Source organism: Papio anubis, chromosome 1, assembly GCF_008728515.1.
Source record: "Papio anubis isolate 15944 chromosome 1, Panubis1.0, whole genome shotgun sequence".
Lineage (NCBI taxonomy): Eukaryota > Metazoa > Chordata > Mammalia > Primates > Cercopithecidae > Papio > Papio anubis.
The window spans coordinates 194971022-194983565 of record NC_044976.1 but is presented as its reverse complement, the minus strand read 5'-3'; the positions used below and the strand labels follow the sequence as shown (position 1 = coordinate 194983565).

Here is a 12544-nt window from a genome sequence, read left to right as displayed (position 1 = left end):
ATTTCTTCTAACTTTATTATATATGTATGTGTGTGTATACACACACACACACACACACAAAAGCAACACCAACAGGGTCTCTTGCATATAAAGCACACTGTATTACGTGCTGAAGACTCAATAAAGTAGAAGGTTAAGTTCTAGATTTTTCAGGATCCTCTACACTTTAAATGTTCACTTATGTGGTCCTCCTCAATGCAATTGTTGAAATTTTATCATTTAAAAAAATTTGGAGACTCTGTTCATTATAGGGATATCCTTATAGGTCTCCTTAAGGACTTGGCAATTATCTTACGGTGACTGAGCATGCATAAAATGCTCTAGGCAATTCATTTTTTTTTTCTTTTTCTTTTTCTTTTTGTTTGAGAAAGTCTTGCCCTATTGCTCAGGCTGGAGTGCAGTGACACGATGTCAGCTCACTGCAACCTCTGCCTCCTGAGTTCAAGCAATTCTCCAGCCTAAGCCTCTTGAGTAGCCAGGACCACAGACGTGCACCACCATACTTGGCTAAGTTTTGTATTTTTATTAGAGATGGGGTTTCACAATGTTGGTCAGGCTGGTCTCAAACTCCTGCTCTCTAGTGATCCACCCGCCTCAGCCTCCCAAAGTGGAGATTGCTGGGATTACAGGGATGAGCCACTGTACCTGACCTGCACTAGGCAAATCTATGAAATTCAGCAAACATTTAGGGAATGATGATTAGCCATGTGTGTGTTATGCCCCAAAATTAAAGAGGAAAATACTACGTTGCTGCTCTTTGCTTACTGCTCTAGAGAGGGCAAACAGATAAAGAAATAAAAGTTGAGCTTGTGAGTAAAGATGGAAGACTGAGCATACAGATTATATGTAGATGTATCTCCTCTTTCTGAAAGATCCTTTAAAATAATAGTAAAATAATAATAAAAAGTTATCTCTCTCTAATGAAGAGAATGAGAAATTTCAGCAAATTTCTTGAAGATAGAAAATAGGTGAAATGGTGATACCTGGTGAAGTAGAGGAAAGGAGGGGCTACTACTAAGGAGAAAACTTGCATTATGTCAAGTTAAATTCAAAGCTAAAAGGAGGCATAGGAACTGAAGACATCAGGCATAATGGAGGGTGAAGTGGTATGTGGGGTTATAAACAGAGGCAATCATTGGAACTATATATGGGACAGTCAACATCTCCCTCACTCCCCACACTAAACAGTAACATTGAGGCATTTCACCCCCTCAACTTATGCAAACAAACAAGCAAAACCACACAAAATACAGGGAATATCTTTAAGGAAATTAAATGAACTGTATGGCAGACCAATAAAGGAGCTCAACATCTGACTAATAGGAATCCTACAAAAAGAAAGTAGAGCCATTTTGGCTTTCTGAGTAGCACCATGGTGGTTGGCAAGAACAAGTGTCTTACTAAAGGTGGCAAAAAAGGAGCCAAGAAGAAGGTGGTTGATCCATTTTCCAAGAAAGATTGCTATATGTGAAAGCACCTGCTATGTTTAATATAAGAAATATTGGAAGGACACTAATCACCAGGACCCAAGGAACCAAAATTATATCTGATAGCCTCAAGGGTCATATGTTTGAAGTGAGTCAAGCTGATTTGCAGAATGATGAAGTTGTATTTAGAAAATTCAAGATGATTACTGAAGATGTTCAGGGCAAAAACTGCCTGACTAACTTCTATGGCATGGATCTTACCCATGACAAAATGTGTTCCATGGTCAAAAAGTGGCAGACAATGATTGAAACTCATGTCGATGTCAAGACTAATGATGGCTACTTGTTTAATCTGTTCTGTGTTGGTTTTACTAAAAAATACAACAATCAGATATGGAAGACCTCTTATATTCAGCACCAACAGGTCCGACAAATCCTGAAGAAGATTTGGAAATCATGACCTGAGAGGTGCAGACAAATAACTTGAAAGAAGTGATCAATAAATTTATTCAATAATTGAAGCATTCTAACTGGTGTGAGATGGCATCTCATTGTGGTTTTGATTTGCATTTCTCTGATGGCCAGTGATGATGAGCATTTTTTCATGTGTCTGTTGGCTGTATGAATGTCTTCTTTTGAGAAGTGTCTGTTCATATCCTTTGCCCACTTTTTGATGGGGTTGTTTGTTTTTTTCTTGTAAATTTGTTTGAGTTCTTTGTAGGTTCTGGATATTAGCCCTTTGTCAGATGAGTAGATTGCAAAAATTTTCTCCCATTCTGTAGGTTGCCAGTTCACTCTGATGGTAGTTTCTTTTGCTGTGCAGAAGGTCTTTAGTTTAATTAGATCCCATTTGTCAATTTTGGCTTTTGGTGCCATTGCTTTTGGTGTTTTAGACATGAAGTCCTTGCCTATGCCTATGTCCTGAATGGCAATCATTAAAAAGTCAGGAAACAATAGGTGCTGGAGAGGATGTGGAGAAATAGGAACACTTTTACACTGTTGGTGGGACTGTAAACCAGTTCAACCATTGTAGAAGACAGTGTGGTGATTCCTCAAGGATCTAGAACTAGAAATACCATTTGACCCAGCCATCCCATTACTGGGTATATACCCAAAGGATTATAAATCATGCTGCTATAAAGACACATGCACATGTATGTTTATTGCGGCACTATTCACAATAGCAAAGACTTGGAATCAACCCAAATGTCCATCAGTGACAGACTGGATTAAGAAAATGTGGCACATATACACCATGGAATACTATGCAGTCATAAAAAAGGATGCGTTTGTGTCCTTTGTAGGGACATGGATGCAGCTGGAAACCATCATTCTCAGCAAACTATCGCAAGAACAGAAAACCAAACACCACATGTTCTCACTCATAGGTGGGAATTGAACAATGAGAACACTTGGACACAGGAAGGGGAACATCACACATCGGGGCCTATTGTGAGGAGGGGGGAGGGATAGCATTAGGAGATATACATAATGTAAATGACTAGTTAATGGGTACAGCACACCAAAATGGCACATGTATACATATGTAACAAACCTGCACGTTGTGCACATGTACCCTAGAACTTAAAGTATAATAAAAAAAGAAATAAATAATTGAAGCAATAAATTGCTTCATCCTGACAGCATTGAAAAAGATGTAGAAAAGCCTTGCCAATCTACTTGTCCTCTCCATGGTGTCTGCGTTAGAAAAGTAAAAATGCTGAAGAAGCCTGAGTTTGAATTGAGAAGACTCATGGAGTTTCATGGTGAAGGTAGTAGTTCAGGAAAAGCTACTGGGGATGAGACAGTTGATAAAGTTGAACGAGCTGATGAATATGAACCACCAGTCCAAGAATGTGTTTAAAGTTCAGACTTACAATAGTAGCAAATAAAAAGTCCTATTAGTGAAAAAAAAGAAAAAAAGAAAAAAAAAGAAAGTAGAGAAAATACAAGAAAGAAAATTGCCAAAGAAATAATAGAAGCAAATTCTTAGAGCCCAAGAACAAAGTTTCCATATTGAAAGAGTCCACCACATTCCCAATGTAACAAATACAAATGACTCAAACCTTGATGTCTCATCATGAAATGTAACACTCAAGGATGAAATTCCTAAAGGCTTCCAAGAAGAAAACTAACAAAAACAGAGTGTCCACGAAGAAACAATACACAAGCTAGCAGTGGACTTAGCAGTAGCATCACTGGATGTTGGTAGACCATGTAGAAATGTCAACAAGTCAGGTATAGGGTGCTGACGAGTTGATGGGTGCAGCACAGCAACATGGCACAAGTATACATATGTAACAAACCTGCACGTTATGCACATGTACCCTAGAACTTAAAGTATAATAATAAAAAATAATTAAAAAAAAAAAAAAAGAAATGTCAACAAGTTTTTGAGGGGAAAAAAAAAAGTTAACCTAAAGTTCTACAACTAGACTAATAGTCAAATGTGAGGGTAGAATTATTTTTAGACTGGGAATAGAAAATTTTATCTCCCATGCACCTTTCTCAGGAAGTTGCTTGAGAATGTACTACATCTAAATGAAGAAGTAAACTAAGAGAAAGAAATGAGATCCAGGATATGGAGGATCCAACCCAGGAAAGTGACAAAATCCAGCGAGTAGTCCTGGAGACTGGCTCAGGATATTGGACTGGGACAGGTCTGTTAAAGGGAAGAGTTGCAACGGTATAGTATGATTGAGAATTTTTTTTTTTTATTTTTAGCGTCTTTTCCAATGCATTAGTGGTTTAGCTGGAACCCAGAAGTCAGTATTGACATGTCAAGTTTTTTTTTATTATTTAAACTGCATTCTGATTTATATTGTGATTTCTTTGTTATTTAGATGGTGTATTTCTTAATTTCTAAACTTACAGGGCTTCTAGTAATCTTTTTCTTACTGATTTCTGGTTTAATTGCATTGTGGTTAAAGACACTTGGTTTGATTTCTATCCTTTGGAATTTGTTGAGATTTGCTTTATGGCGTAGCATATGGTAAATTTTTGAAAAGTGTTCTGAGTGTGCTTGAAAAGAATGTGTAATTCGCAGTTGCTGGGTGCAGTGTTCTAAATATGTCAATTAGGATAGGTTTGTTACACATGTTATTCAAATTTTCTGTATCCTTACTGATTTTTGCCTGCTTGTTTTATCAATTTCTGAGGGACGTGTATTTAAATCTCCCACTGTTTTTATAGATTTGTTTATTTTCTTAGTAGTTCAGTCAGATTTTCCTTCATTTATTTTGAAACTACATTATTAAGCACATAAAAATTTTAAAGTGTTATGTCTTCTTGGTAAATTAAGCCTTTTATCATAATGAAGTATTCTCTTAATCTCTAGTAAAAGGCTTTTTGCCTTTAGCTCTATGATAGAACTAACCAGCCTTCTTCAAGGTAGCTTTTGTATGACATATTTTTTCTATTATTATAATTTTTTTTACTGTCAGCCTCTCTGTTTCCAGTTCTACATGTATCTCTTGTGAAGAGCACATGGTTGTGTTTTGTTTTTATGTCCAGATGGATAATCTTTGCTTTTAATTGGAGCATTGAGTCTACATACATTTAATATAGCCATTGATTCATGTGAGTTTAAATCTCTCATCTTACTCTGTGCCTTTTAGATTGATTTTTCAAAAAGCATTTCCCTCTTCTATTAGCTTTGAAGTTATATACTTTTATTATTCTTTCATTGATTACGTAAGAGATGACAACTTTTTCTTATCATGGTTCACCATCAGTTGGCACTTTTACCCTCTCCCCAGAAAATGCAAAGATCTAAGGTACTTAAACTCCATTTATCCCCTTCTGACTTATATGCCATTGTTGTCATGTATTTTAGCTTATGCATATTTTAAACTCCAATGACATATTTATTATTGGTTTATATAGCCAACACTGCACACATATTTTTCTTTTTCATTTCTTTCCACATCTGTGTCATTTTATCTGGAATAATTTTTCTCCCACTTGAAACACTCACATTAATGTTTTCTTTAAGGCAGATCTGGATGTGACAAACTCTTTTGGTTTTGTTTGTCTGAAAATGCTTTTATTCTAAATTCACTTTTGTTTGTTGCCTCCAGTGAGAATTTTCATTTGCTTCTTTGAGGCAACTGGGGGCCTGAGCAATCAGGGTCACCTTAATCCTATTTCAGTGGTTGAGTAGATTGGAAGTTGAGCTGGTCACTGCAAAGGCTGGTACACCCTGGTTCATCCTCATAGCATTTCAAGGTTCCAGACAAAAACAGGAGGAGCTGATTAGGTTTTCCTCATAAATTTTGTCCCTCTACTACCTGGAGGCTTTCAAAAATTCTTGAATTAACAAATATACCTAAGGGAAAGATGTTTGTCTCACTTCTCTATATTTCCAATCTTCTAGGTGTTGGCTTGGTGATTTTTCACTATCCTGTTAGCTCTCCAATATTTTCAGATGACTTCTTCCCTTCTTTTTCCCTCAGCTCCCTTGTCCCTCTCTCTTTCTCCCCTCCCTCTTTTCCTTCTTTTCTTCTTTCCCTCCTTTCTTTATTCTCCCTTCCTTCCTTCCCTCTCTTTCCTCTTCTCCATTATTCCCTCCTTTCTCCTTTCCTCCCTTCTTTCCTTTTTCATTCTATCCCTCCCTCTTTTCGTCCTTTCTCTCTTCCTTTTTGTGTGAGAAAAGTTTTGGTGCATAAAGGAGTGTTTTTCAAGTTAACTGAAACATTTTCTCACATGTCGAAAACCTAATTTTCCAGGAATGTTCTATAACTGAAGCAACCTAAAACACACAGATGTTTTTGTAGAGATCATTTCAATGTAATGAAGCCTGCTTGAGCTCCAAATGTTTGTCAGCACTGTGTTAGGTACAATTGCTGCCTTGAGGAACTTATGGTCTTGTAAGGTTGACAAACTCATAGGAGATAAGTACATATAACAGAATGATTGTTGACAAGACATCTATTTTGTTGTATTGAATTATTCTCGATAGAGAAATATTCGTCCCTGAAACAGAGAAGTCCAGGCACTGAAAACCATTTACAACAGGAAGCAGAGTTTTATTATGCAGAATACAGCAAAGTCCTGATGCTCACATAATGCACATGATGAGACTTTCTAAATTTTCTTTCAGAACATTCTCATTTATCTTTTCAGGAGCCTCATCCTTCTTATGAGAAAAAAGAGAATAAATCTCTTATTTTAAAACTGATTTCATCTAAATAGTTTAAGACGGATCTTTTCAAAATGTAGAATCAGAGCCTTAGGATGACAGATGTGTACCTATCTGTGGGATCAAGCACTCGGTGTCTTTCCCCTAGTCAGAGGGCCTGATCCTGCTGGCCCAGCTTCAAGACCAAAGTCCAACACAGATTAAGAGGTAGAAGAGCAAGTCCCAGCCCTGATATTTACTGGATCTATGACCTTGGGCAAGTCATCTGTGTGACACCCCCTCCCCCACCTGACAGGTGGGAGATATTCAACAAATGTTGAACCAAGCATCTTTGTCTCATTTTCTATACCTGAAAAATGTGAGTAGATGCTGTTGTGAAAATATAGTAAATGAGATAATGCAGGTGACAAGCCTTTGTAAATGGTAAAGGACAATACAGACTGGGGAGGATTGAATGGTACACATATCTGGTCATGTCAATACTGAGTTGATTTTCTTATCCTCAAACTGGATGTAAGATTCATGGTTAAAGTACACTGTTTTTTTTTTTTTTTTTTTTTTTTTTTTTTTTTGGGTGGTGGGTTAAATTCACTTTTTTTTTTTTTTTTTTTTTTTTTTTTTTTTTTGTGGGAGGTGGTTAACCTCAGCGAGGTTCATGCTGTTTTTTGATGACAGGATATTGGAGGAAATAGGATACTCTTTAAAGTCGAATGAGAGGAGTGGAAAACAAATCATCTCCACTGGCAATGCTAGTGAGGTCTAATGAAAAACAAGGGCTGTCTTTTATCCAATGATCATATTTTCTTCCTGAGCCTAACCTAATTGTATTATTGAATGTTCTGGAGCCCTCCTCACTTATTAAACTACTATAATCCTTTACTTATGGGTTTCAAGATATCATTATAGTCTCCTCCCCCTAATGAAATGAAAGGTTTTAACTCAGTTAGCCCATCAACAGTCCCTGATGAAGCCTGACAAATCTCTTTTTGGACTACATAGGCTTGATAACAATAATGCCAGGGCACATTCTTTCTCTAAACTCACTTTCCTGAACTAGATGAGTGATCAGAAAGCATTTATGATATCTTCAGAGTCAGAATGGAATTAGTACACCTATGGGTCCACCTCCTAGAGACCTGTACAGAATCTAACACTCTTGAAAAATTCCTTCCATGGACTGAAGCAAGACTCAGCCTTCTGAGTGGGTGGGTGTTGAGGGTCTGATCTGAAGACAGGCAGGAGGGAGAAGACGGAGCAGCCTCTTCTTGGAGTTCCCTGGGGAGACGTACACAGATGGCTGCTACACTATGCAGTTGGTGGGAATGAAAGTCCCTTTTGTGAAGGGAGGGTCCTGATTTTGGTCACTTACTGGAGTCCCTGGCAGAAGTAGCCATTAATCAGAGTCAGCTTCTTCATTTGGCTGGTAATGCTGATAGATTTCCAAATCTTGGGGCAGGAGAGGGCAAACTCGGGGGGTGGCACTTAAATGCACTAAGTGATGAGATCACAGATGGATTTTGAGGGTGGACGTGGCAAAAGTGGGGGCTGGAGCAAGAAAACCCCAGCAGGCAGGTGTTGTTAAGGTGCTAGAGGGTGGCAGGAGGGATTGTTGAGTCTACCATCTGGGCTTCTCCTTCCCAAATTCACTCCCCTTCCACAGATGCCAGTGCCTGTCAGAAGTTCATAGAACTAAAAAGAACCTGCACTCCAACTGTTGATGATACTGATGAAGTGACCTTCCTTTTCTGTTGAATGAATATGGCCATTTTTCTTTAACAGAATATAAAGACTTATTAAGCACATTCTATCTTTCAGACATTCTGCTGAAGTTTTATATGTATTATTGTCTTTTATATTTATTACAGTCCCTTTGAGTTAATTTACTATTTCTGGATAAGGAAACTGAGGCTCAGAATGGTTGACTAACTTACCCTCTGTCACACATCTCATTTCTACTCAACACAATAAAAAGGCCCATTATTCATGTATTCAGTCCACGAATTCTCCTTGAGATGCTTGCTATGTGCAAGCCAGAAATTACTAGAAGCTCACCACCCTGTTTCTTTTGGACTTAGCCTCATTTCTTTGTAATTTGCTCAGCTAACCTAAAAGCTCCTGGACAAATCCTTAATAATATTATTTTGAAAAGCCTCCAGGGAAGAACGTTTTTTAGGTTTTCTTGGTAACTTAAGTTTCCCAGAACTTCTAGGGATTTCTTAAGGGCCAGCCTATGACCATTTTGCTACAATTGAAACCAGCTCCTCATGATAAGTGGAGAACAGCGAGAGCAGGAGAGAAGTCTTTGAGAGCAACCTATCCTCGGAGGAAAGTAGATGTTGTTGGCAATTAGTTGGAGCCACAGGGTCAAAGGATATTAGAGCCAACTGGAACCTCAACAGACAAAGACTCTAACTCCCCCACTTTCCAGGAAAGAAAATGAGCTGGGGGAGAATGAACCACTCCCCTCCCCCAAATCACTGAGCTATGTCATGGCAGAGCTAGAACCGGTGTTTGGGGCTGCTTATTTCCAGGGAGGCAGAACACGTGGGATAAATAGCTAGAGCCTTGAAGGCAGGCAGGTCAAGATTCAAATCCTTGTTCTGCATTTCCTAGCCGTGGAATTGGGCAGGTTTTTCAATTGTATATATTTTGTGCATTGGTTTATTCATCTGTGAAGTGGGCCTGGTAAATGAGACAATGTACGTGAGTCCCTGCAGCACAGTAGGGACTCAGTTAATATTTCTTTCCCTACCCAAGACCCAGTCTTTTTATCGATTATATTCATTAATGTACAAATCACACCAAAACGTAGTGACTTGAAACAACAATGATTTATTTTCTCTAACAATTGCTGTTGGTCAGGAATTTGGGAGGGGCTTGATTGGGTGGTTCTGGTGTGAGAGTCTCTCATGAGGTTGCAGTTAGATGTCAGCTGTGGCTTGACTGAGGAGGGAACATTCAACATTAAGGTGTCTCACTCCTTAATGGTAAATTGGTTCTGGCTGTTGGCAATGGGGCAGCGGGGTGGAGGGAGGTGTCTCAGCTCTTGTCCCATGGGCCTCTCTATAGGACTGCCTGAATAACCTCACAACATGGTGTCTGAATTCCCCTGGAGTGAGTGATCCAAGAGACCAAGATGAAATCCGCGATGCCATTTGTGATTTATCCTTGAAATTCACATACTTCTGCTATATTCTATTGGCCACACAGGGCCAATCCTGATTCACAGGGTAAAGGGACCATACAGAGCACAAATACCAGGAGAGGAGGATCACTAGGGGCCAGCTGGCATACTACCCCGCAAATGAGGGCCTATTTCTCAGCTCAATTGTGTGAGGGTGTTATGTCCCCACTTGACTTCTGGTGTCTTGAGTGTTGTTGATGTTTTCAAAAGTCACCCATAGATCCTCAAGGAAGACAGGGGCTGTACCCTCCTGAGCGTGTTCTGGAGTTCTGGGAACACTGCTTATAATTAGCCAAGCAATAATTCCCACCACTGAGCTGACTCCAAGGCTCATCTGCTTGCTTCTCTTGAGGTTTTTAAATAGACAGGGATGTGTTAGTGACACAGTACATTATCTGTCTGTTACCATTTTGGCAGGCAACGTAGAAACGTGACTTTTTAAAGGAAGAGTTAATCAGTGTTAAAGCAGCTCCTACAGCACAGGCATGCAGCAGTGCTACAGACTGCCTAGGAAGGCTGGGGTTGCAGAACACCAGGGCCCGAACATCGTACCCTTTGAGTGTCCCCTGGGCATGACCTGGAAGCAGAGCTGGATGAGACATTGCTGGAGCTTCTGGTGCCCTGGCTCAGCTGGGCTCATTACTACTGACATCTTCCCACTTCCTCTTCACTTGGAAAGCATTGAATCTGCTCCCAAATTCAGCATCACTCCCAAGGAGGAAGCCTGTGAAGTGCGATTCTTGCTTATTTGCTGATGACTTTCAAATCTGTATGTCTACTCCGCCCCCCACCAAATCTCTCTCTTGAGCTCTAAACTACTCACTGCTCATTTTCATTTGGATGTCCCACAAGCATGTTGAAAGCTGAACTCATAATTTTCTTCTCACCCAAATTTCCAAATCCTCCTGTGTTTTCTACCTCAGTAAATGGCACCACCATTCTTTCCATTGCCTAAGCCAGAAACCTAAATGGTATGACATGATGATTAAGAGGGAAAGATAAGAAGATTGGAGCTTTTGTGCCTGTCCTGAATCTCAGCTCTGCCGTTTATAAACCGGTGGTCTTTGGAAATTTGCTTTACTTTAGGTCTCAGTTTCTTCTTTTGTGGAAATGGAGATAATAATAGAAATAATCAAAGAAAATGGTTAGGAGAATTAAAAAAGGAAGGTGCTTGGCATATAGCATGAACTCAAAAAGTGCCTACAAATCGTTAGGCTCTTTGGATTCTATCTCCTAAATATTTCCTGAATTCACTCACTTCCTTATATTTGCCATCCCAAGCCTGAGGCACCATCACTGCTCAGCTGTACAATTGCTTCTTGATAAGAAGAATCTCTGCAGCTAGATAACTCGAAAGTACAGACATAGGGGATGTTACATCCCTGCTCAGCTCCCACATCCTCTTGTTCTTAGGATTTGAAACAAATTCTTTACATGGCCCAAAGGGCTCTGCAGGCTTTGACCCTGCTTCCTCTCCAGCCTCACACCCTTTCCTTTTATTGACCTTTCATTTCCTCTGATGGAGAACGCTGGCTCTTACCTTCAGGCCTCACACTAGCTCTTTCCTCTTCAAAGAATAATTTCCTATGTTAAGCCCCTTCTCAGCATTCACTGTAGATCTTCTTGTTGAGAAAGAAAGGGAGAGGCAGGTATAGATGAATCAGATAAAGATGTTTATCTCTTCCTTTCACACTACTCCTAGGCCTTCTTAGTTGATTTTTGACTGTTAGGTTTCTAAGTTGTCTGAATGGCTGTGGATGGAGGATTCCTTAGGTCTGATCTTGGGTTTTTCTGGATGTACCCTGTGACACCTCTGATCCTGCTCCCTCTGCCTGGCTTTCATTCCTTTTCATCCTTTAATCTCAGCTAAACATCGCCTTTTGGGAAATAGGTTCAGATCTGCTGGACTTGGCCAGGCTCTTCTCATCTCCTACTTCAGTCTTGCTGGTTATTCTCTGCTCACCTCCTTTCAGTCTTGTTGGTTGTTCTCTGGTCACCTCGGTCTTCAGTCTTGCTGGTTATTCTTTCCTCACCTCCACCTTCACTCTTGCTGATTATTCTTTCCTCACATCCTCCCTCAGTCTTGATGGTTATTCTCGCCTCACCTCTTCTCTCAGTCTTGCTGGTTATCCTCTCCTCACCTCCTCCCTCAGTCTTGCTATTTATTCTCTCCTCATCTCCTCCCTCAGTCTTGCTGACTAATCTCCACTCACCTCCTCCCTCAGTCTTGCTGTTTATTCTCTACTCATCTTCAATCTCCTTCAATCAATAAGGCTTTGCTGAAATGACTTGGTCATCCACAGCTCAGGCTTACCTCTATGTACTCTGTGGCTATGTAGTGACTGGTGCTTAACAAACGTGTTGAATTAATACATGAATGGGTTGCTACAACTTTTCAAGTCGACATGCTATGAATATCCAAAGGGCTATCAATGCTGCCTCTTTGCTAATATTTTACTCTTATTTCAGAAGTGGGTATATAAATCAAATTCTTAGCCTGAGTGTGTTTGTCAATTCCCTGAAAAAAAAAGACATCCAGAATTCCCATTTTCACCCAGCAAATATTTTTTGAGCATTTCATATGTACCAGGAGATACTGAAGATGTAAAGTTGAATATGACATAGTCCCAGGCTTCCCATTGTCACAGGGTTTTCAGTAAAGAATTAAATGAGGTATTTGGCAAACATTTGTTGAATGAATGAATAAATGAATAAATGATGAATAAAAGTATTTAATTTTAAAAAAGCAAAACATTTTAACTTTATAATTGTTTAAAGACAACTGAATGTGTG

General features: G+C 39.4%; 1 pseudogene; it reads left to right on the top strand.

Moving 5' to 3' along the window:
• The first annotated feature begins 554 nt into the window (after nt 1-554).
• Nucleotides 555-3388, top strand: LOC101019461 (annotated as a pseudogene).
• Nucleotides 3389-12544: the final 9156 nt, after the last annotated feature.